The 25,024-nt window shown below is 50.2% G+C and overlaps 1 protein-coding gene across 1 annotated transcript in view; it reads left to right on the forward strand.

Moving 5' to 3' along the window:
• The first annotated feature begins 536 nt into the window (after nucleotides 1-536).
• Nucleotides 537-25,024, forward strand: part of LOC103889716 (immunoglobulin lambda-like polypeptide 1) — a 35,722-nt gene continuing 11,234 nt past the window's right edge. The window contains exons 1-9 of the mRNA XM_063722808.1: nucleotides 537-1,586; nucleotides 4,706-4,893; nucleotides 6,245-6,392; nucleotides 6,512-6,654; nucleotides 7,179-7,300; nucleotides 10,643-10,752; nucleotides 11,178-11,260; nucleotides 15,082-15,202; nucleotides 24,583-24,928. The gene's annotated coding sequence lies outside the window, so the exon portion shown is untranslated. The remainder of the gene's footprint in view (nucleotides 1,587-4,705; nucleotides 4,894-6,244; nucleotides 6,393-6,511; nucleotides 6,655-7,178; nucleotides 7,301-10,642; nucleotides 10,753-11,177; nucleotides 11,261-15,081; nucleotides 15,203-24,582; nucleotides 24,929-25,024) is intronic.

Here is a 25,024-nt window from a genome sequence, read left to right on the forward strand (position 1 = left end):
GCTCCGCCTTCCTGGTTCACCCCATTCTGCTGCCTCAGCCTCCCGAGTAGCTGGGACTACAGGCGCTCGCCAACAAGCCTGGCTGGCTAATTTTTTGTGTTTTTTAGTAGAGACAGGGTTTCACCATGTTAGCCAGGATGATCTCGATCTCCTGACCTCATGATCTGCCCGCCTCGGCCTCCCAAAGTGTTGGGATTATAGGCGACAGCCACCGCGCGAGGCTTTTTTTTTTTTTTTTTAGACAGTCTCACTCTGTCGCCCAGGCTATAGTGCAGTGGCGCAATCGCGGCTCATTGCAACTTTTTTTTTTTTTTTTTGAGACGGAGTCTTGCTCTGTTGCCCAGGCTGGAGTGCAGTGGCGCGATCTCAGCTCACTGCAAGCTCTGCCTCCCGGGTTCACGCCATTCTCCTGCCTCAGCCTCCCGAGTAGCTAGGACTACAGGCGCTCGCCAACAAGCCTGGCTAATTTTTTTTTTTTTTTTTGTATTTTTAGTAGAGACGGGGTTTCACCATGTTAGCCAGGATGGTCTTGATCTCCTGACCTCGTGATCCACCCGCCTCTGCCTCCCAAAGTTCTGGGATTACAGGAGTGAGCCACCGCGCCCGGCCACATTGCAACCTTTGCCTCCCAGGTTCAAGCGATTCTCCAGCTTCAGCCTCCCTAGTAGCTGGGATTACAGATACCTGTTACCACTCCCAGCTATTTTTTTCTTTTTGTATTTTTAGTAGACAGGGGGTTTCGCCATGTTGGCCGGGCTGGTCTCCAACTCCTGGCCTCAAGTGATCTGCCCACCTCAGCCTCCCAAAGTGCTGGGATTACAGGCGTGAGCCACTGTACTTGTCTTCTCTCCCTGCATCTTCATGTGCCTTCAATGCCAAGAGGGAGCTCCTGGCCCCTTGGTTAGGGTCGGGGCCTCACAGGCCCAGGGCCAAGGCTAGGGCTGCATCCCAAGGACATGCATCCCTGCAAGAGGCTCCATCCAACAGGCAGGGAAGAGGCTCCACTGGGGCCTGCTCGGATTCCTGCTGGGGAAAGCAGGGGAGGTGCCCCATGAAGAAACGGGGATCCCACCAATCTCAGGGGTTCTGTCCTGGCCTGCGGCCCTGGATCGTCCAGCCTGTGCTGGGGTGGGGAACAGACCTCGCTCTTCTTGGCTGGGGCTGAGGGTGAGGGTCCCGCTTACCCAAAGGCCTAGCCCTGGGGTTTCAGCCACAGGCCACACTGGGCAGCGCCCGGCCTCGCCCCGCCCCTCCAGGCCTGGCACTCGCCCTCCACAAAGATGGCGCGGACGACCTCAGGCGCGTCGCACGGCCGGCGTGTCACGCGACCTGCCCCCGAGATCCTCTCACGCTCCTAGTAGCTCCGCAGACGGCTGCCAAGCCGGGGATCGGGAAGCATGGTCTTGGGGGGCGGCAGCGGCCGGGGCGGTGCTCGGGCCGCTGTTGTGTGTCTGTGCGCTGGCGCTGTAGGGAGAGCCCCTCGTGGAGCGCAAGAAGCTGAACGACCTGTGGAGCTTCCTCGCCGACTTCTCCGACAACTACGCGGGGGCTTCGAGAAGCAGTGGTACCAGCGGCCGCTGCGGGAGGTGCGGACTCGGGGCAGGGCCTGGAGGCGCCCAGAAGCCCGGCGGTGGGAGTCGGGGAGCCCCGGCCCCCCGCAGGCTCCTTTCCCTGGGCGCCCCGGAGCTGGGGGCTCGGAGGAGGTTAAAAGTCAACGGGCTTGTGGGCACGGGGTTTGGGGGATTGGGGGACCGGGGGGACCCGGAAGGGCCGGGGCGGAGGAGGGAGGAGGAGGAAGCGCTCCTGCGGAACCCCCTCCCAAGGCGAAGGCTGATTCTGGCAGTGTTCTTTTTAATGTCTATTTTTAATTTAAAAAAATTTTTTGAGCCTGGGTTTGGCCCTGCCACCCAGGTTGGAGCGGAGTGGCCCAATCCTAATTTTTGAGCCCAAGCGATATTCCTGCCCCAGCCTTGCAAGTTAGCTGGGGCCACCACGCCTGGCTAAAAAAAACAAAAACTTGGCCGGGTGCGGTGGCTCACGCCTGTCATCTCAGCTCTTTGTAAGGAGGACCTGGTAGGAGGATCACTTCAGGCCAGGAGTTCAAGACCAGCCTGGGCAACATAGCGAGACCATCACCACAAAAAATTTAAAAAATTAACCAGGTATGGGGATGCGTGCGGGTAGTCCCAGCTGCTGAGGCAGGAGAATCACTTGAGCTAGGGAGGTCAACGGTGCAGTGAGCTGTGACCGTGCCACTGCACTCTTGTCTGGGCAACAGGGGGAGACCCTTTTTTTTTTTTTTGAGCTGGAGTCACTCTAGCCCAGGCTGGAGGGCAGTGGTGCGATCTACGCTTACTACAACCTTCGGGTTCAAGTGATTCTCCTGCCTCAGCCTCCGGAGTAGCTGGGATTACAGGCATCTGCGACAATGCCCAGCTAAGTTTTGTATTTTTTTAGTAGAGACGGGGATTTCGCCATGTTGGCCTGGTTGGTCTTGAACTCCTGACCTCAGGTGATCCACCCGCCTCGGCCTCCCAAAGTGCAAGGATTACAGGTGTGAGCCACCGCACATGGCTAGGATACCCTGTCTTTAAGAAAAAAAAAATTTTTTAAGTTTTTTTTTTTTTAAAATACATCTTTTTCTGAGATGAGGCCTTGCAATGTCGCCCAGGCTGAAGGGCAGTGGCGAGATGATTGACAGCTGTTGTGGGGCGGCAGTTGTAAGTTTCAGAGAATTTAGGCTGGGTGTGGTGGCTAATGCCTGTCATCCAAGCACTTTGGGAGGCCAAGGTGGGCAGATTGCTTGAGCTCAAAAGTTCGAGACCAGCCTGGGCAACATAGTGAGACCCTGTCTTAAAAAGAGTAAATAATTAAAATAAATAAAAAATAATTTTTTTTTTTTTTTTTTGAGACAGAGTCTCGCTTTGTCACCCAGGCTGGAGTGCAGTGGCGTGATCTCGGCTCACCGCAAGTTCCACCTCCTGGGTTCACACCATTCTCCTGCTCCAGCCTCCCGAGTAGCTGGGACTACAAGTGCCCACCACCGTGCCCGGATAATTTTTTTTTTTTGTATTTTTAGTAGAGATGGGGCTTCACCGTGTTAGCCAGGATGGTCTCAATCTCCTGACCTCGTGATCCACCCGCCTCAGCCTCCCAAAGTGTTGGGATTACAGGCGTGAGCTACCGTGCCCGGCCAAAAAAAGATTTTAAACAAGAATCACACATCAAAAGTGATGCAGCATAGAGCAATTTAATGCAAAGGAAAAAGTATTTTGGAAGTTAAGTGCAGAATAACCCGAGCGCAGTGGCTCATGCCTGTAATCCCAGCACTTTGGGAGGCCAAGGCGGGTAGATCACTTGAGCTCAGGAGTTCAAACCAGATGAGAGAATTGCTTGAACCCTGGAGGTGGAGGTTGCAGTGAGTTGAGATTGCAACACTGCACTCCAGCCTGGGTGACAGAGCGAGACCCCATCTCAAAAAACATAGTGAAGTGCAAAATATACATTCACCCTGAGAGAGAATTCAGGGCAGGCTGATCGTAAGGATGAGAGTGCTGATTATTACTGGGGAAACTCCCTTTCTGGGAGTCTTCCATGATGAATTCCTAAGGAGCTGGAAGAGGTGTTATTCTAAGCATGTTCTGGGTCATCTTCTGGGTGCACATGGGCTGTAGCTGTACATGCTTGTTCACACATCACATGTCTCAGCACCGTGGTTGGTGCATCGGAAGGACACGGTCACTTCCTTGACTACCTACCCTGCCTCAAGATTGTAACTCATTGCAGCCCCAAACTGCTGGCTCAAGCAGTCCTCCCACTTCAGCCTCCCAAGTAGCTGGGGCTGCAGGCACACACCACCACGCCCGGCTAATTTTTGGTATTTTTACGGAAGATGTGGTTTCCCTATGTTACCCAGGCTGGTCTTGAACTCCTGGGCTCAAGCGATCCTCCCACCTCAGCCTCCCCAAGTGTTGGGATTACAAGTGTGACCACTGTGCCTGGCTAAAAAAAACGCACCGGGCATGGTGGCTCGTGTAATCCCAGCGCTTTGGGAGGCTGAGGCGGGTGGATCACCTGAGATTAGGAGTTCGAGACCAGCCTGGCCAACATGGCAAAACCCTGTCTTTACTAAAAATAGAAAAATTCGCTAGGCGTTGTGGTACACACCTATAATCGCAGGTACTTGGGAGGCTGAGGCAGGAGAATCACCTGAACCAAGGTTGCAGTGAGCCAAGATCGCGGCACTACACTCCAGCCTGGGGTGACAGAGCAAGACTCCGTCTCAAAAAAAAAAAAAAAATGCCGGGCACAGTAACTCATGCCTGTAATCCCAGCACTTTAGGAGGCCGAGGCAGTCGGATCACGAGGATCAGGAGATCGAGACCATCCTGGCTAACACGGTGAAACCCCATCTCTACTGAAAATACAAAAAAATTAGCCGGGCGTGTTGGCGGGCGCCTGTAGTCCCAGCTACTTCGGAGGCTGAGGCAGGAGAATGGCGTGAACCTGGGAGGCGGAGTTGCAGTGAGCTGAGATCGCGCCACTGCACTCCAGCCTGGGCGACAGAGCAAGACTCTGTCTCAAAACATTTTTAAAAAGCAACAGAAGCAAATCGCTGCCTGGGACTGGTCGCTGTGGGGCGTTCCCATTTGTGTGACCTGGGTCGTGTCCCTCCCTAAGCCCTGGTCTCTCTTGCCTCCTGCAGGGCTGGTGAATTACTAGATCTCCGTCAAGTGCAGCAACCAGTTCGAGTTGGAAGTGCGTCTTTTGGATGCAGAAAACAAAGTCGTGGACAACAGGGCCGGGACCCAGGGCCAGCTGAAGGTGCTGGGTGCCAACCTCTGGTGGCCGTACCTGATGCACGAACGCCCCGCCTACCTGTACTCGTAGGAGGTAATGGTGGTTTGGGACTTGCTTAAGGGAGGTCTTTTGCCCCCATCTGGTAGCCCTGGCTTCAGCAGGAGCCCAGGACAAGTAAATGGGCAGGTGTGGTCCTCTGAGCTTTCTGATGTTTCCCACCCTTGGTGGGAGACTCAGACTTTTTTTTTTCTTTTTTTTTTGAGATGATCTCACTCTGTCATTCAGGCTGTAGTGCAATGGCCTGATCACAGCTCACTGCAGCCTTGAGCTCCCAGGCTGTAGCAATCTTCCTACCTTGGTCTCCTGAGTAGCTGGGACTGCAGGCACGTGCCATCATGCCTGGCTAATTAAAAAAAATTTTTTGTAGGCCGGGCACGTGCCGGTGGCTCACGCCTGTAATCCCAGGACTTTGGGAGGCTGAGGCGGGAGGATCACTTGAGGCCGCAGGAGTTCGAGACCAGCCTGGCCAACGTACTGAAACCCCATTTCTACTAAAATATGAACATTTGCTGGGCATGGTGGTGCACGCCTATAATCCCAGCTACTTGGGAGGCTGAGGCAGGATAATTGCTTGAACCTAGGAGGCAGAGGTTGCAGTGAGTTGAGATCATGCCACTGCACTCCATCCTGGGCGACACAGTGAGACTGTCTCAAAAAAAAAAACAAAAACCTTTTTTACAGAGTTGGGGTCTCACTCTGTTGCGCAGGCTGGTCTTGAACTCCTGGACTCAAGTGATCCTCCTGCTTTAGCCTCCCAAAGCGTGGGGATTCCAGGCATGCGCCATCTCGTCTGGTCAAGGAGAAGGCCCGATTTTGAAGGGCAGGTCCCAGGGTCAGCCAGGGAAGGGCAGAGCCTCTGATTGCTGCTTCTCTGCAGGCCCAGAGGCGGCTGCTGGGGTGCATGAGGGATCTTCCTGCTGTAGGGTAGGGCAGGCCAGATGGGGCTCAGGCTGTTGAGGTGCTCACACCTGGCGCTTCAGCTGTTGTAGGTGAGGCTGACTGCACAGATGTCACTGGGGCCTTTTTCTGACTTCTACACACCGTATGGGGATCTGCACTGTGGCTGTCACCGAGAGCCAGTTCCTCATCAGTGGGAAACCTTTATATTTCCACGGCATCAACAAGCATGAGGATGCGGCCATGCGTTGGGGCTCCTGGGTCCTCGTGGGGGCTGCTTCTGGTCACCTTCCACTTTCACCTTCCCTGTGTCCCGCAGTTGAGGGCAGCTCAGGGCAATGAGGCAAATGGCTCCAAACGTCCCCCCAGTGGAGCCGGTGGTTGGGCTGGAGAGGGGGGCTCATGGGGTGGCTCTCCAGGGTCCTGGCTCTCGGAGGAAGTGCAGCTTCGACAGGGACAGGTGTCACTCGGCTCTGCTGTCCCCTAGATCCGAGGGAAGGACTTCGACTGTCTGCTGCTGGTGAACGACTTCAACCTGCTTCGCTGGCTTGGTGCCAACACCTTCCGCGCCAGCCACTATCCCTACGCGGAGGAGATGCTGCAGATGTGTGACCAGTATGGGATTGTGGTCATCGGTGAGTGTCCCGCTGTGGGCCTGGTGCTGCCGTGAGTCCCTGCCACGCACCTGCTCTACCTGGCCAGCCCACGGGCCACACCGTGACCCTCTGTCCCTTCCCTCCTGGCCCGCTGACAGCTGTTCAACAACGTGTCTATGCATCACTACCTGTGGGTGATGGAGGAACCAGTGCGCAGAGACAAGAATCACCCCGCCGTGGTGATGTGGTCTGTGGCCAACGAGCCTGCATCCTACCTGGAATCTGCCAGCTATTACATCAAGTGAGTGCCCTCTGCCTGCCCTGGGCTGGATCAGGAAGGAGACCCTGGCAGGTGGCACACTGGGATGGGCTTGTGCTATCTGAGATCAACATCCCATCCAACCCAATGGGAGGGCTGTCCATACCCGGACAGTTCACGGAACCAAATATCTACCCACCCAAATTGTGGTTTTCTTTTTCTGTCTTTTTGAGATGGAGTTTCACTGTGTTGCCAAGGCTGGAGTGCGGTAGCGCTATCTCACTACAGCCTCGGCCTCCTGGGTTCAAGTGATTCTTCTGCTTCAGCCTCCTGAGTAGCTGGGATTACAGGCATGCATGAGCCACTGTGCTCGGCCTGTTTTTTTTTTTTTTTGAAATGGGGTCTCACTCCTGTTACCCAGGCTGGAGTACAGTGGCATGATCTCAGTTCACTGCAGCCTCGACTTCCCAGGCTCAGGTGATGTTTCTGCCTCAGCCTCCCAAGTAGCTGAGATTAAGATGTGTGCCACCACCACGCCCAGCTAACTTTTACTTTTTTTTTTTGAGATGACGTCTCACTCTGTCGCTCAGGCTGAAGTTCAGTGGCACGATCTCGGCTCACTGCAACCTTCACCTCCCAGGTTCAAGCAATTCCCCTGCCTCGGCCTCCCCAGTAGCTGGGACTACAGGTGCGTGCCACCACATCTGGCTAATTTTTGTATTTGTAGTAGAGACGAGGTTTCACCATGTTGGCCATGATTGGCCCCATCTCTTGACCTTGTGATCCACCTGCCTCGGTCTCCCAAAGTGCTGGAATTACAGGCGTGAGCCACGGTGCCTGGCCAACTTTTGCATTTTTTAGTAGAGACAGGGTTTCACCGTGGTGGCCAGGCTGGTTTTAGACTCCTGACCTCAGGTGATCTGGCTGTGTGGGCCTCCCAGAGTGCTGGGATTACAGGTGTGAGCCACTGTGCCCGGCTAATTTTTTGTATTTTTAGTAGGGACGGGGTTTCACCATGTTGACCAGGCTGACCTCGAACTCCTGGCCTCAAGTGACCTGCCTGCCTCAGCCTCCCAAAGTGCTAGGATTACAGGTATGAGCCACCACGCCCACCCCCCTTTTTTTCCTTACAATCGTGCAGTTCTAATTCGGCATCCAGAGGTGGAGTTTTCATTTGCAGTAGAGGCAGCAGAGGTTGTAGAAATGCTCCTTGAGGCAGATGCCACACCCCAATTTCATGGAGTGCTTTGGGTTGAGCCAAGTCTGCAGCAGGCAGAAGGCTCTGAGATGTCGTCCCAGCGTGGGCAAAGGACAATTCAGAGCTCGGGAAAATAGGGGTGTGCTCAGCAGGACTGGGTGGACAGGCCCTTTGTTGCAAAGGTGAAGAGTACAGGCTTCCAGGAGCAGGTGCCTGAGGCTTCCAGACAGGCTTCTTTGGGAGGTGGCCAGAGGAGATGCCTGTTTTCCGGGGCAGGAATTGGAGGCAGCGCCCAGGCTGGAGAGCCTCAGCCAGGCTGTCCCAAGGCTTTGAAGCTTCCCATCTGAGAGCTGGCTGTTGGAGAATGTGGGTTTGGAACTTGAGGCTAGGGGGTTCTGTTCCGTTCTGTGCCAGCCACAGCCTTTGGATGGGCAGAGCAATGATCTGGGGAGGGTGTAAAAGAAAAGAAATGAACTGAGGAAAGAGAAGAGGAAAACAGGCTTCAACAACAGTCTAGGTCAGGTGCGGTGGCTCACGCCTGTAATCCCAGCACTGGGAGGCCGTGATGGGTGGATCACCTGAGGTGTCAGGTGTTCGAGACCAGCCTGGTCAACAGATAGTGAAACCCTGTCTCTACTAAAAATACAAAAATTAGCTGGGCGAGGTGGCGGACGCCTGTAATTCCGGCTACTCGGGAGGCTGAGGCAGGAGAATCACTTGAACCCGGGAGACAGAGGTTGCAGTGAGCCAAGAACGCCACTGCACTCCAGCCTGGGCTACAGAGTGAGACTCTGTCTCTCAAAAAAAAAGAAAACTATCTGGACTGCGGAGGCCTTGGCAGGTTCTGGGAGCTCTGTGCACGGACTGGTCCCTCTGTTGGGAGCCTCTTCCCTTCATCCCTCCTGGTTAACTCAACTCGGCATAAAGCCTGTTTCTTCTAAGAGGCTGTCCCTGACTCTCCAATCCAGGATGTTTATTGTCTCATAGAGTGCCCAATTCCTGCCACCACTTGTCATTTCCATTCGCAACATTTCTTTCATTATTTTTTTTTTCGGAGTCAGGGTCTCACTCTGTTGCCCAGGCTGGAGTGCAGTGGTGCAATCATGGCTCGTTGCTGCCTTGACCTCCTGGGCTTAAGCGATCCTCCCCACTCAGCCTCCCAAATAGCTGGGACCACAGACGTGTGCTGCCATGCCAGGCTAAGCTTTAAGTTTTGTTTTGTTTTGTTTTTCCGAGTTGGAGATCAGCCTGGGCAGCATGGCAAAACCCTGTCTCTACTAAAAATACAAAAAGTTAGCCAGGCGTGGTGGTGCATGCCTGTAGTCCCAGCTACTCAGGAGGATCAGCTGGGTCAGGGAAGTTGAGGCTGCAGTGAGCTGTGATTGCAACACTGCACTCCAGCCTGGGCAGCAAGAGTAAGACCCTGTCTCAAAAAAAAAAGCCAATTCATTACCTTGAAAATAGGCAAAAAATGGGAAAGAATCTAAACATTCATCTTGCCTGCCCTATACAAACTTTATCTTGCAGTGTAAGTCACAAAGATGCATTATATCCCTCCTGAGAAAAGGTCACAATATGACCTATAGTGTTGCCAAAGGGATCAAATGTGAATCTGTCCGAGCTTACAGATCCAGTTGCTAAATTGCTGGAAAAACAGAAGACAGAGAACAAGTTGAACTGCACTGAAAGTAAGCCATCAGCAAAATCCAGGACTGTGCAGAATTCTACAGGTCAAACTTTTTGGGTTCTTCATCATGAAACTGTAAGAATAAAAAGGGGTGAGGCTGAAGCAGAAGGATCGCTTGAGGCCAGGGGTTCAAGACCAGCCTGGGCAACATAGCAAGATCCTGTCTACAAAAAATAGTAAAATAAAATAAAGTAAAAAGAAAGGAATTGAGGGTGATCCTCTAGATGAAAAGTCTTTTTTTTTTTTTTTTTTTGAGATGGAGTCTGGCTTTGTCGCGAAGGCTGCAGGGCAATGGCCCAATCTTGGCTCACTGCAGCCTCCACCTCCCAGGTTCAAGCAATTGTCCCGTCCCAGCCTCCTGGGTAGCTGGGATTACAGGCACCTGCTCAGCTAATTTTTGTATTTTTGTAGACACGGGGGTTTCACCATATTGGCTAGGCTGGTCTCGAACTCCTGACCTCAAGTCAGGAGTGATCCGCCTGCCTCAGCCTCCCAAAGTTCTGGGATTACAGGCGTAAGCCACTGTGCCCAGCCAAAGAGTCTTAAAAGACATGTGAAAGTCAACAGAAGTGCAGGAGAAAACTATCATGGTCAGGGATAGTAATAAAACTAAAGAAAGCCAAGTAAGTGGTTTCTGCGAAGTCAGAATTGTGGGTACTTTAAGCAGGAGGAAGGTCATTGTATTTGAGACAGGACAAAAGGGAAGTTTCTGTAGTGGCTGGAAAACAGTTCTTTTCATTTTCTTTTTGGAAGATACAGTCATGCTCTGTTGCCCAGACTGGAATGCAGTGGCGCCATCATAGCTCACTGCAGCCTCAAACTCCTGGGCTCAAGCGATCCTCCCACCTCAACCTCCTAAGTAGCTGGAACCACAGCTGCATGCCACCATACCCAGATAATTGTTGGGATTTTTTTTTTGTAGAGGTAGTGTCTGTGTCTTGCTATGTTGCTCAGGCTGGTCTCGAACTCCTGGCCTCAAGCAATCCTCCCACCTCAGCCTCCCAAAGTGCTGGGATTCTAGGTATAGGCCACCACAGCCAGTCTACTTCTTGACCTTGAGTGGTAGTTACGATTATAAGCTCTCCTTATAATTCATAAAGCTATGAATTATAATTAACACATTTTATTTATAATTTTCTCCTTAGGTCGGGTGCAGGGGCTCATGCCTGTAATCCTAACACTGACAGGAGTCCAGGAGTTCAAGACTGCAAATGAGCTATGATTGTGCCACTGCACTCCAGCTGGAGGCAACAGAGTGAGACCCTATCTCTAGAAAATAATAATAGTAATGATAACAGTAATAATAATAATTATCTCCTTATAGTTCATGGGTTTTTTTGTTTGTTTTGGTTTTTGGTTTTTTGGGATGGAGTCTTGCTCTGTTGCCCAGGCTGGAGTGCAGTGGTGCTGTCTCGGCTCACTGCAACCTCCACCTCCCGGGTTCAAGTGATTCTCCTGCCTTAGCCTCCCAAGTAGCTGGGATTACAGGCACCTGCCACCAAGCCCAGCTAATTTTTGTATTTTTAGTAGAGACAGATTCAGGTGTGAGCCACCACGGCCCAGCCAGTTCTCATGTTTTGTGTGGGTTTTTTTTTTTTTTTTTTTTTGGTATCTGTGTCTTATCGTAAAATTTAAAAATTAAGATTATCTCAAAACCAAATCCTCTAATTTTTTTCCCAGGAAATCCTGCATGAGCATAAAACTGAAGTAAATGGATTGGATGGAATTGGAATCAAGAGTGACTCCTGGATTTACATAACAGGGTAAGGCGAGAATCACAGAAACATCACAAGGCCATGTATAGCTTATAACAACCAACAAACTCCTGCAATGTATCACCAGGTTAGAGTACTTTGTAAGACGATGAGGAATGGCTTTCCAGAGAAGGCAGGATAGGAGCCAAACCTTTTTGTTGTTGTTGAGATGGAGCTTCGATCTGTCATCCAGGCTGGAGTGCAGTGGCATGATCTCGGCTCACTGCAACCCCTGCCTCCCGGGTTCAAGGGCTTCTCCCGCTTCAGCCTCCTGAGTAGCTGAGACTACAGGCACATGCCACCATAACCAGCTAACTTTTTTATTTTTGTAGAGATGAAGTCTGACCATGTTTCTCAGGCTGGTCTGGAACTTCTGGGTTCAAGTGATCCTCCCACCTTGGCCTCCCAAAGTACTGGGATCACAGGCGTGAGCCACCTCACCCAGCCTTAACTGTTTTCAAGTGTACAGCCCAGTGATATTAAAGATATTTAAAATGTTGTAAACCATCACTACCATCTATCTGCATAACCCTTCATCTCATAAAACAAAAAATAGATACCTATTAAACAATAACTTCCAATCCCCTCTCCACCCCTCCCCTGGAGACCACCATTTTACTTTCTGTCTCTTTGATTTTGACTATGCTAAGTACCTTGTATAAGTGGAATCATACAGTATTTTTTGTGTGTAACTGGCTTATTGCATCTAGCATAATATCCCTAAGGGTCATCCATATTGTAGCATCTGAACTTTTTTTTGCTTGTTAAGGCTGAATAGTATTCCATTGTATGTATATGCCACATTTGGCTTATCCATTTATTCATCGATGAACACTGATTGTTTCCTTATTGTGTGAGTATGTGTGTGTGTGTGTGTGTGTGTGTGTGTGTGGTTTTTTTTGGAGACAGATTCTCACTCTGTTGCCCAGGCTGGAGTGCAGTGGTGCGATCTCCGCTCACTGCAACCTCCACCTCCTGGGTTCAAGTGATTCTTCTGCTTCAGCTTCCCGAGTAGCTGGGATTACGCAGGCATGCACCACCATGCTGGGCTAATTTTTGTTGATTTTTTTTTTTTTTTTTTTTTTTTTTTTGGTAGAGACAGAGTTTCACCATGTTGGCCAGGCTGGTCTTGAATTCCTGACCTCAAGTGATCCACCCGCCTCGGCGTCCCAGAGTGCTGGGATGACTGGTGTGAGCCACTGCGCCCAGCCTGTTTCCATGTTTTTGCTACCATGAATAAGACTGCTGTGAACATGGGTGTATAAATATCTTTTCAAGACCCTGCTTTCAATTATTTTATGTATACAGTCATCCCTTAGTATCTACAGGGGATTGGTTCTAGGACACACTGAGGATACCATAATCCACAGATACTCAAAGTCCTTGATTTAAAATGAGGTAGTATTTGCGTATAATCTGTGCACATCCTCTTGTATACTTTAAATCATCTCTAGATTACTTGTAATACCCAGTGCAATGTAATTGCTGTGTAAATAGTTGTTATACTGTATTGTTTAGGGAATAATGATAGAAAAAAAAGTATGCACATGTTCAGAACAGACACAGTCTATCATAGGCCTAACTACAATTTCCATGTACAGTTGGTTGAATCAACATGCAGAACCCATGGATACAGGCCGGGCGCGGTGGCTCATGCCTGTAATCCCAGCACTTTGGGAGGCTGAGGTGGGTGGATCACCTGAGGTCAGGACAGCCTGTACAACATGGTGAAACCCCATCTCTACTGAAAATACAAATTAGCCTGGCATGGTGGTGCCTTTCTGTAATCCCAGCTATGCGGGAGGCTGAGGCACAAGAATTTCTTGAACCCGGCAGGCGGAGGTTGCAGTGAGCCAAGATCGTGCAACTGCACTCCAGCCTGGGCAAAAAACAACAACAACAACAACAAAACCCTTGGATATAGAGGGCCAGCTATATACAAAGATACGGAATTGCTACGTCATATAATAATTCTGTTTTTAATTTTTTGAGGAATTGCCACACTGTTCATGGTAGCTGCACCATTTTAAATTGCCAGCAACAGTGCACAAGGGTTCCAATTTCTCCATATCCTCACCAACACTTGTTATTTCTGGGATCTTAGTTTGTTTTTAATAGTAACCAAAGGACACTTTTTTACATGTGTAGAATTCGCAGTTAACAGGTTTGGTTTTTTTTCCCCCAGCATGCTAAATCTATCACCCCACTCCCTTCTGGACTCCATAGTTTCTGCTGAGAAATCAATTAACAGTCTCATTGAGGAATTCCTGTACATGACAAGCACCTTTTTTTTTAGACGGCGTTTCACTCTGTTGCCCATGCTGGAGTGTAGTGGTGCGATCTCGGCTTACTGCTATCTCTGTCTCCCAGGTTCAAGCAATTCTCCTGCCTCAGCCTCCCGAGTAGCTGGGATTACAGGCACTTGCCACAACACCTGGTTAATTTTTTGTATTTTTAGTAGAGATGGGGTTTTGCCATGTTGACCAGGCTGGTCTTGAGCTCCTGATCTCAGGTGATCCACCTCCCTTGATCTCCCAAAGTGCTGGGATTACAAGTGTGAGCCACCACACCCAGCCAACTTTTTTTTTTTTTGGCTGCTGCTTTCAAGATTTTTTGTCACTTGTCAGTTTGATGATAATGTGTCCTGTTGTGGATCTTTTTTTGGTTAATTCTATTGGAGTTCATTGAGCTGCTTTGATTTGTAGTTTCATGTCTTTCTCCAATTTGGGATAGTTTTTGGCCATTTTTGCAAATAATCTCTGTTCCTTCCTCTATCTTCTCCTTTGCTGAATTCATAATGTGTATCTTGGTCCTCTTCATGGTGTCCCGTAGTCCCTTAGGATGCCTTCACCTTTGTTTGCTCTTTTCTTTTTTTTTTGAGACAGAGTCTTGCTCTGTCGCCCAGGCTGGAGTGCAGTGGCAACATCTCAGCTCACTGCAACCTCTGCCTCCCAGGTTCAAGTGATTCTCCTGCTTCAGCCTCCAGAGTAGCTGGGATTACAGGCATGCGCCACCACGCCCAGCTAATTTTTTTGTTTCTGTTTTTGTTTTGTTTTTTTTTTGAGGTGGAGTCTCGCTCTGTCGCCAAGCTGGAGTGCAGTGGTGCAATCTTGGCTCACTGCAACCTCTGCCTCCTAGGTTCAAGCAGTTCTCCTGCCTCAGCCTCCCGGGTGGCTGGGACTACAGGCGCGCGACATCATGCCCAGCTAATTTTTATATTTTTAATAGAGGTGGAGTTTCACCATGTTCACCAGGATGGTCTCGATCTCTTGACCTTGTGATTCTCCTGCCTCGGCCTCCCAAAGTGCCTGGATTACAGGTGTGAGCCACTGTGCCTGGCCTAATTTTTGTATTTTTAGTAGAGAAGGGATTTCACCATGTTGGCCAGGCTGGTCTCGAACTTCTGACCTCAGGTGATCTGCCCGCCTCAGCACTCCCAGAGTGCTGGGATTACAGGTATGAGCCACTGCGCCCAGCCTGTTTGTTCTTTTCTGTTTGCTCCTCAGACAAGGTAATTTCAAATGTACTTTCTTCAAGTTTGTTCATTCTCTCTTCTACCTGCTTGAACCTTCCATTGACTTCTTCTACTGAATTTTTCAATTTAGTTATTGTATTTGTCAGCTCTAGAATTTTTGTTTAGGTTATTTTTATATCTCTATATTGATATTCTCATTTTATTAATGTATAATTTTGCTGATTTCCTTTAGTTCTTTGTCCATGTTTTCCCTTAACTGAGCATATTTAAGACGGTTTTGTTTTAAGGTCTTTTTCTAACAAGTCTGATACCTGTGTTTCTTCAGGAATAATTTCTTTTTTTTTCTTTTTTTGAGATGAAGCCTCGCTCTGTTGCCAGGCTGGAGTGCAGTGACGCGATCGTGGCTCACTGCAACCTCCACCTCCCGGGTTCAAGGAATTCTCCTGCCTCAGCCTCCCGAGTAGCTGGGATTACAGGTGCGTGCCATCACGCCAGCTAATTTTGTCTGTGTGTATTTTTAATAGATACAGGGTTTCACCATGTTGGCCAGGCTGGTCTCAAACTCCTGACCTCAGGTGATCTGCCTGCCTCAGGCTCCCAAAGTGCTGGGATTACAGGTGTGAGCCACCTGGCTGGAAGTCTTATCTTAAAGCTTGAAGCCTCTCCCTTCTATCAGTGGCCTGCGCCAGAGGTGCCCAATATCAGCCTCTCTCTGCCCATCTTCCTTTCCCACTATGCAGACTGGGCCCTGGAGGGGTGGGCTCTGCCCCTGAAGAGGCTGTGGAGTAGGCCTCCCAGTAGCACTTGCTGTGTGAACAAGTGACTTTCTCTTGCCTGTTATGCATACTGATGGTGCTTCTCAGCCGTCTCTACTTCTTGTCCTTTCCTCCTCTTAAGCCTGGAATAAAAAACCCACTCCTCCTCTACCTTCTAATTCACAGAGCCCCCGCAAGTCTTGCTCCTTGATATCACTGGATGCCACCTCCTCTCTGATTACTCTGCCTTACCTGAGGCTGCTGCCATCCCTCTGCTGGCCCAGTGCACAGCGTCCTGACTTGCCTGCCCTTGTATTTGTTCTGATTTTGGCAGCCAGAGTGCTTTCTACCCTGCTAGCCTGATGGGGTCATTCCCTTCCTCAAACACCCCCATTGAGTCCTATGTAAACCAAAATGTCAAGGCTAGCCTGCAGGCCCTTCCTGATCTGGCTCCCTGTCTCTAGACCCTCCATGCTCCAGCCCCATTGAGTTCCTGTGTTCCCTGAACATGCCTTCTGCTGGAGGGAAGGACGTGCCTTGGGAAACACCCCTTGCATAGCCACAGAAGGAGCCTGGGCTGGAGGTTTGGGGGAGTCCTGTTCCCATGTTAGCTACTCTAACATGGGAAGCAGAGGGCCTGCTCCCCCTCCACACCCCTCCCCAGCCCTGTGCTGTATTCTGGGTGTCAGGTGCAGCTGAACCAGGGAAGAAGGCCAAATTTGGGGTTTGAGCCAGCCCTTTGGTTAGTGGAAAAGGAGAAAATAGGGTCCAACCATAACGATTTTCTTCTTGCTTCTCACTGTTATATTTTCATGTTGCCTTAACGCCTGGCGTATTTACGTTATTTCCTAAAAACAATGATTTCGCAAGCACCCCAGCTATGATTTTCCCTGAGCCCATGTGCTCCACAACCTAGCTCTTGACAGGACCCCCCAGGCCTCAGATAGATCCTCACAATGGCTGAGGCTCAGCCTGCCCTTGGGTTTCTTCCCTGTTTCGTGGATGGGGTCAGCAGAAATGTTGAGGGAAGCTCAGTTCATAGAAGTGAAGTGGGAAGCGCTTGGAGTAATTCAAGATCTCAACAGGAGACCTTGTCATTTCACATTCTCAGACAATGAGAAGGCTGGCAGGAGCCCATTTCCTTGTAGTCAGTGGAGAAAGGGGAGTCACAGGGAGGGAGAGGAAGAGACCTGACCCATCCAGCAAGAACAGGGCCTGGAACAGTGCTCTCCTTGTCTGAAGCTCCAGTGCAGTCCTTGAGGGTGTAAGTGTGTGACCTGCAGCAGGAGGCCACCAGGGGGTGCTGTGAGACTGGCCCAGGCTGAGCTGGGGGAGGAGGACCCCCACATCTCTGCTTGGGGCTCAGTGTCTTTTTCTTCCTTTTGCCTCAACCATTCTGCAGGCCTGAAGGCCAGACCTGTCAAGGGGAGCCCCGTTCCAGCTGTGGGATGCCTATAGATGTAGAGTTGCTCCCAGATTCTTACACATCTCTGTAATTAGTGGAATAAGTGGGCCATGAGTGAGAAAGGCTAGAGAAGGTTTGAGGAAGACAGTAGACAGCCTTATGCCATCCACGGAGCAGAGCATGCTCCGAGTGCAGGACATATTGTTTTCAAGAAGATATGGAACAAAAGCGCACATATGCCAGGCTATAAAGAACATGTACCCTGCTGGGCTCAGTGGCTCACGCCTGTAGTCCTAGCACTTTGGGAGGCCGAGGCGGGGCAGGCGGATCCCTTGAGGTCAGGAGTTCGAGACCAGCCTGGCCAACATGGTGAAACCCCATCTCTAGATATATAGATATCTAGATATATATATCTATATCTATATACCCCAGCGTGGTGGTGCACACCTGTAATCCCAGTTACTTGGGAGGCTGAGGCGGGAGAATCACTTGAACATGGGAGGCAGAGGTTGCAGTGAGCTGAGATTGTGCCACTGCACTCCAGCCTGGGTGACAGAACAAGACTCCATCTCAAAACAAAAAAAGAATGTGTCCCCAAATATCAAAGGGCTGGCTGGGTGCAGTGGCTCACACCTGTAATCCCAGCAGTTTGGGAGACCAAGGCATGCAGATCACTTTGAGCTCAGGAGTTCGAGACCAGCCTGGGCAACACGGCAAAACCCCATCTCTACTAAAAGTACAAAAATTAGCCGGGTGTGGTGTTGCATGCCTATAATCCCAGCTACTTGTGAGGCTGAGGCAGGAGAATTGCTTGAACCCAAGAGGTAGAGGTTACAGTGAGCTGAGACCACACCACTGCACTTCAGCCAGGGTGGGTGAGCAACACTCCGTCTCAAAAAAAAAAAAAAAAATCAAAGGGCTGAAATACAGGTTATGCTTTTGTAGTACAATGCAACGATGCTAGAAATCAATCACTAAAATGCAACCAGAAAGCCATTATGTGGCATCACCTCACCCCTAGCCAGGATTCATGGCTCTGGAAGTCAACAAACAGAAGGTGCTTCCCGTCCACACAGCTATGGGCTCTGCTGCTTTACAGGCTTTAATTCCCAAGAGAGGAAACCTTCGACCAATTCCACAAGAGGCTGCCCCCCCGGCCACTCTGGGCTCCTTATGCCAGAGAACAATAGACATCGGGGGATCGAGCCAAACTATCAGGGTATTGGGGCACTGCTACACAGAGAGGGATGAAGGGAGGGTATGTCTGGAACACTGAGAGCCTCGGGGTCCCTTCATGTCCTCTGGTAACAGTTACTGCAAACTACAGCCACGTAATTCAGGCAGGAGCGTGAATGGCCCAGACCTTCAGGAATAAAGGTTTGAGTCACCCCGCCAAACAGGTGACACCAAGGTATCTGCTGAGGGCACAGAGAATACACAATGGGTAGTGGAAACAGTCAGCACCAGCTGCGGCCACGTGAGAGTGACAGAAAGGAGGACTCTCAGAATGAAAATGTTTCTTCTTTGTTTTGATATGACTGTATTTGCATTTGTCGTAACACTAGTAACACTTTCTCCTCATTTCCCTGTGATTAATACATTCTTATGTTAATAAGTGACCTAGTTTTAAATTTTTTATTATATATGAACATTTACATATTTTTTATTTTATATATACACACACACATACACATATATATGTACATACATACATACGTATGTTTTTTGGGTTTTTTTAATGAGACAGTGTTGCTCTGTCGCCCAAGCTGGAGTGCAGTGGCACCATCATAGCTCACTGCAGCCTCGAGCTCCTGGGCTCAGGTGATTCTTCCACCTCAGCCTCCCAAGTAGCTGGGGCTACAGGTTCAGGCCACCACGCCTGGTTAATTTTTGTATTTTTTGTAGAGACAAAGTTTCACCATGTTGCCCAGGCTGGTCTTGAACTCCTGGGCTCAAGAGATCTGCCCACCTTGGCCTCCCAAAGTGCTGGGATTATAGGCATGAGCCACCTCACCTGGCTGGTAACCTATTTTGATATCTAAGTTATAGAATATCAAAGGTGTGGGGGGGGTGTGGGGGTGGGGGTGTGTGTGTGTGTGTGTGTGTATCAGCTGGGAGAGTAATAAACATGACCTGAAGATGGATGAAGTGCTCTATAGACCTGAGTCCTTTTGTGGGAGGGTTAGCTTGTTCGGGTTATATGAGCCTGGTTTCATCATGTTCGGCAGAAGCATGATGTTGCTAGTGGCTTTATTTGGAGGTTAATCTGGTTAGAGGAAGTGTGCAGAAATGCCACAATGACAAAGGTGGGCTGGAGTGGTTTTGCCCTGTGTGTCCACCTGGCTAAACTAGAACTAAGTTTCCCACAGTCCCCTTCTTCATATGATTTGGGGTCAGAATTGGCTAAAAAAAAATTGTGAGATACCCAGGTGGCAGAAAGGAAGCGACAGCCATCACTCATTACAGGCCTGTTCGGTTGGAGGCCATAAGACAGATGCAGAGGTGCTGGGCCTGCCCAGGACCAGAGTGAGGGGAGCAGGCACCTGTGTGAGTACAGGGTCAGCACCTGAGAGTGAGCACCCTCTTAAATGGTGGCCCTAGGCACCTGCTGGGCACACAGTAGGGCCCCCTGCCTGGAAGCTCTCTCTGTTCTCAGGAGGGCAGCTCAGTTGTGACCTGCAAGAAGGAAGAGATTCTGAATAGACTTCTCTGCTGTGGGCTGAACCGTCCCACCAAGCACCTTCCCAACTTGTTATAGAAAATCAGAGCTCGGGCTGGGCGTGGTGGCTCACGCCTGTGATCCCAGCACTTTGGGAAGCTGAAGCAGGTGGATCACCTGAGGCCAGGAGTTCAAGACCAGCCTGGCCAACATGGCAAAACTCTGTCTCTACTAAAAATACAAAAAAAGTAGCTGGGTGTGGCCATGGGTACCTGTAATCCCAGCGACTTGGAAAGCTGAGGCGGGAGAATTGCTTGAACCTGGGAGGCGGAGGTTGCAGTGAGTCGAGATTGCGCCACTGCACTCCAGCCTGGGTGACAGAGCAGGACTCTGTCTCAAAAAAAAAGAAAAAAGAAAACTAGAACTGGACAGTAGCAAAAGGGTCAAAACAGATTTCATCAGGAACTACTGCAGTGGAGAAGAGGCCTCGGTATGAGACTGGGCTCCATGCGAATATAGCATGGGCAAGTGGGGATTCCTCAGAAGGCAGGCCAGGGTGATCAGATGTCACCTGGGGGATTGGGAATTTGATCAGATAGGGAAGGTGATCAGATGTTGAGGGTAGGTGACTATGGCTAAACCCACTTAGCAGGAATCTTGCTAAAACTGTGCAGTGCAGATGCAATTAAGCTGGGCACTGAAGCTCAAGGTCAAAGCCTAGTTGAGAAGGCTTAGAGGGGCCTGGCTCAAGTTTTTTCAAGGAGAGAGTCTTTGTCACACTGCTTGCACAGGTGGGTAGACCCCTGGGTTTCTGTGAGCCCTGACATCAGAGGCCTTGGGCCTGGTTCCTGGGGCACCTTCCAGGGTTCTGCTGAATGTGTCCCCTTGCTGGATTGCTAGTTGGTTCTTAGATTGTCCCTGGCCTGGATGGTGGGGAGGGGAGGGTGGTGGTCAGCTGCCTGTCCTAGGCCTGAGGGCTTCACCACTCCCTCCCTTCTCTGTGCCCCAGGGAAGGCAGACAGGCCCCGGCCCTGGTCCTGGTCCTCAGGGATGGGCCCCTCTGCCTGGATGGAGAAGGCCTCTCTGTCCCCTTGGATTTTGGTCTGATAAGGCTTCCCATGAGTAAATCCAGCCAACTGGAGGAAAGGGCAGGGAGAAACCCACAGGAATGGAAGCAGGGCTCTGGGATCGTGTGACCCTAGGTGCCCCACGTCCAGATTCCCAGTTATGCCAGGCGGTAACTCCCTCCTTGTCTGAGGCCATTTGAGTTGGGTTTCTGGGACCCACAGGATGGCTCTCTGACATGGTCTATAACAGACATTGCACATGTACCCTGGAAGCATGGGGGGAGGGGCACCCGGCAGTGCTATCCCAGCCCCAGATACAGCACAGAAAAGGCCTAGAAATCCCATCATAGAGATGCAACTAAACTGTTGGAAATGCAGGGAGAACAGACATGACTCTTGCATGATAAGGGCACATGTAAGTCTTTTAGAGAAGAGCTCCCGTGTGCAGCAATGGTGGGCTAGGATAGAGAATGGCTCTGAAAGTAAACAGATGGAAAAAGATACCGTGAAATTCCTACTCAAAACTGGTGTAGTTATATAGATACCAGACAAAAGAAACTTTAAGGTAAAAGGTGTCATCTGGAATAAATAGGGCTATTTTATGCCAATAAAAGTTTTATTTCGGCTGAATGCAGTGGCTCACATCTGTAATCCCAGCACTTTGGGAGGCCGAGGCAAGTGGATCACCTGAGGTCAGGAGCTCAAGAACAGCCTGGCCAACATGGTGAAACTCTGTCTCTACTAAAAATACAGTAATTAGTCGGGTATGGTGGTATGCGCCTGTAATCCCAGCTACTCTGGAGGCTGAGGCAGGAGAATCACTTGAACCTGGGAGGAGGAGGTTGCAGTGAGCCGAGATTCTGCCATTGCACTCCAGCCTGGGTGACAAGAGTGAAACTCAGTCTCAAAAACAAACAAACAAAAACCTCATCAGGGAACATCAGGGAGGTAATGGTGTTTTTTGGTTTTCTTTTGAAACAGGGTCTCACTCTGTTGCCCAGGCCGGAGTGCAGTGGTGTGATCACAGTTCATTGCGGCCTAGACCTCCTGGGCTCAGATGATCCTCCCACCTCAGCCTCCCAGGGAGCTGGGACTACAGGTGCAAGCCACCATGCCCAGCTAGTTTTTAATTTTTTTGTAGAGATGGGGTCTCACCATGTTCCCCAGGCTGGTTTCAAACTCCTGGGCTCAAGTGATCCTTCTGCCTTGGCCTCCCAAAGTGATAGGATTACAGCCGTAAGCCGCCAGCCAGAGTAGCAGTTTTAAATTTGTATGCATCTAATAATGTAGTTTCAAAAAATATGAAACCAAAAACTGCTGAGCTACAGAGACAGATAAATTCACAGTCCCTGAGGGAGATGATTCCTTCACAGCAGACAAACCCTAAAAAACAAAAATAAATAGAAGATTGAAAGACAATAATGAGTACCTAATGGAGTTATATATAGAACACTGCATTCAAGGGTTGCAGAGTACATATTCTCTTCAAAGATAAAAACAGACAAGAATCATTGACAAAAAGTTACTATATATTGATTTACAAAACAAGTCTCCATAAGGCAAATTACAAATAATTGAAATTATTCAGAGTGTGCGCCCTAAACACATACAGTTAAACTAGAAATCAATAACAAATATATGGCCGGGCACACAGTGACTCATCCCTGTAATCCCAGAACTTTAGGAGGCCAAAGCGAGAGGATCATTTGAAGCCAGAAGTTTGAGTCCAGCCTGGGCAACACAGTGAGACCCTATCTTTATAAAAGAGAAAGTAGCTGGGTGTGGTGGCATGTGCCTGTAGTCCTAGCTACTCAGGAGGCTGAGGCAGGAGGATCACTTGAGCCTAGGAGTTGGAGACTGCAGTGAGCCATGATTACACTACTGCACTCCAGCCTGGGTGACAGTGAGACTGTCTCAAAAAAAAAAAAAAAAGAAAACCCACAAAATATCCCCCAAAACCAAATATATAACTAGAACATCTTCATATATTTGGAAATTAAGAAATACGCTGCCAGGCAGGCATGGTGGCTCACGCCTGTAATCCCAGCACTTCAGGAGGCCAAGTCGGGAGGATCACTTGAGTTCAGGAGCTTGAGACCAGCCTGAGCAACATAGCAAGACCCTCTCTCTTAACAAAACATTTAACAAAATTTAGCCAGGTGTGGTGGCATGTTCCTCTAGTTCCAGCTACTTGGGAGGCTGAAGTGGGAAGATCGCTTGAGTTGGAGGCTGCAGTCAGCTCTGATTGCACCACTGCACTCCAGCTTGGCTGACAGAGCAAGACCCTGTCTCTAAAACAGAAAGGAGGGAAGGAAGGAGAGAAAGAAGGAAAAGGAAGGAGAGAGAGAGGGAAAAAAAAGAAAGAGAGAAAAGAAATTGCTAAATAAGCCAACAGTTGGAGAACTCAAAAAACAAAATTAGGTAACATTTTAAACTGAACAATGATGAGACCACCACATAAAAATTTGTAGGATACAGATAAATCAGCACATAGAGGGAAATTGGTAACTTAAATCCCAGCCCTTTGGGAGGCTGAGGTGAGAGGGATTCCTTGAGCCCTGGAGGTTGAGGCTGCAGTGAGCTGTGATTGCACCATTACATTCCAGCCTGGGCAACAGAGTGAGACCCTGTCTCAAAAAAAAGACTGTTGTTTAATTTTCACAAATTTATGAAATGTAAAATTTAAATGTTAATCCCACCCACAAAATAATGCCACAGAAACATCAGAATAATGTTTGACCAAATATCTGGCACTGTGGCCCTGCCAAGTTGACACATAAAATTAAACATCACCCTGGCCGTAAGTAATGGTAGGTACATCATCATCCTCACGTCCAAGGAAACCTCAAGACTTCTGGGCTTTGAAGAATATTTTGATGCTGCCAAAATAACAGAGACCACTTCCAGTGACCCTGAAAACGTGAGAGTTTCTGGAGCCTTCACTTCTGGGTCCTGAGGAAAATGGTCCTGTATTTCCTCTGGAGACAGCCTGAGAGAGAGGGATCCTTGGTGGTGCAGGCGGAGTCTTTGAGGCCTGGGGCATAGAGACTGGGCAGGGGACTGACCAGCAGGAGGCCAGAATGGGGGACACCCACAAACACAGGAGCAGGGCAGAGGTGACTGGATGGGGCAGTCACCTGTGCTCTGAGAGAGGACAGCCAGGCAGGACCCAGAGAACGCTGCAGAGGCACCAGGGACCCTAAAAAGGGAGGGCACTGAGCAGGACAGCAGGACCCAGCCTCCTCTGCCCAGGCCTGGACACATCTCAGTCCAGGAAGGGGTGAGGTGAGCTTGGGTAGTCAGAGCTGCAGCTGCACCTGCTGGAGAGACCCGGCCCAGCCCAGCCCTGCAGGGTCCCCAGGATCCAGCCAGACCCAGATTTCCCGCCACAGAAAGATGTCATCTGAGGCTGCCTCTGTTGAGAGGCCATGGCAGGTACAGGGTCAGGCAGGGCCTGAAAGGGAGCAGCTGGGGGCACTATTTAAAACAGTCCCTTCCTCTCCCGAGACCTGGGGCTGTCCTTGAGAGAACTACAGTTTCTGAGTCCCAGGCAGTGATGAGTGTCACACTCAAGGGGGGTGCTGGGGAGGGAGCAGCTTCAGCCCAGACCCCCAGGGCAGGTGCTGCTCCAGCCCTGAAGGTGAGAGGAGCCAGAGGCAGGGGCAGCAGTGGACCAAGGCTCCCAACAGGGGAGAAGCTAGACTGGATTGGGGCCTCCCAGAGGCTTCCCCTGTACCTGCATCAGTGTTTCTTAGGGTGTCCACATGCCATTACTGCTCAGCACCTTGCCTATCTCCCCGAGGATCGGGAGCTGTCTGGGATGCAGCCTTTGGCGCTGAGGGGACTCTCAGTGTTTGTGGGACACTGGGATCTGAGCATCAGTCCATGGAGCCTGAGCTCACTATGGCTCTCGTGATCTCCATGAGATAACGTGAAGTCTTCTGTTTGTCTCTCTGTCTGTCTGTTATAGCATCCCACAACCATGGCTGGCAGATGCCAAGGGGATATGTGAGATGGCCCAGCTCCAGGATGAAACTCAACTTGAGGGAAGCTGGGGAGAGCCTCACAGCACTGGACAAGCCATCGGATGGCACTGCCCCCAGGGACACACCCAGGGGCGTGGATAGGGATACGGAAGACCTAAGGCAAAGGGTGGCTTCAGACATGACAGCAGATCAGCCGCTGGGGAAATGCCAGAGGGGATTTGACAGCTGGGCCAGGTGTTCCAGGACAGCACTTTCCAAAAGATTTTCCATCCAAACTTCCAGCAAGAAGTAGATCTTCCATCGTTACCCAGAGCATATCTACTCATTCAGGTAACTGAAGCAACATTCCAGGAACCCTCACCATCCCTCCCGTTGAACAGCTCGCTCTCCAGCTGGAGTCAGCTCTGGGCTGCCTCACTTTAACAA

The sequence above is a fragment of the Pongo abelii genome, chromosome 23, assembly GCF_028885655.2.
Source record: "Pongo abelii isolate AG06213 chromosome 23, NHGRI_mPonAbe1-v2.0_pri, whole genome shotgun sequence".
NCBI lineage: Eukaryota > Metazoa > Chordata > Mammalia > Primates > Hominidae > Pongo > Pongo abelii.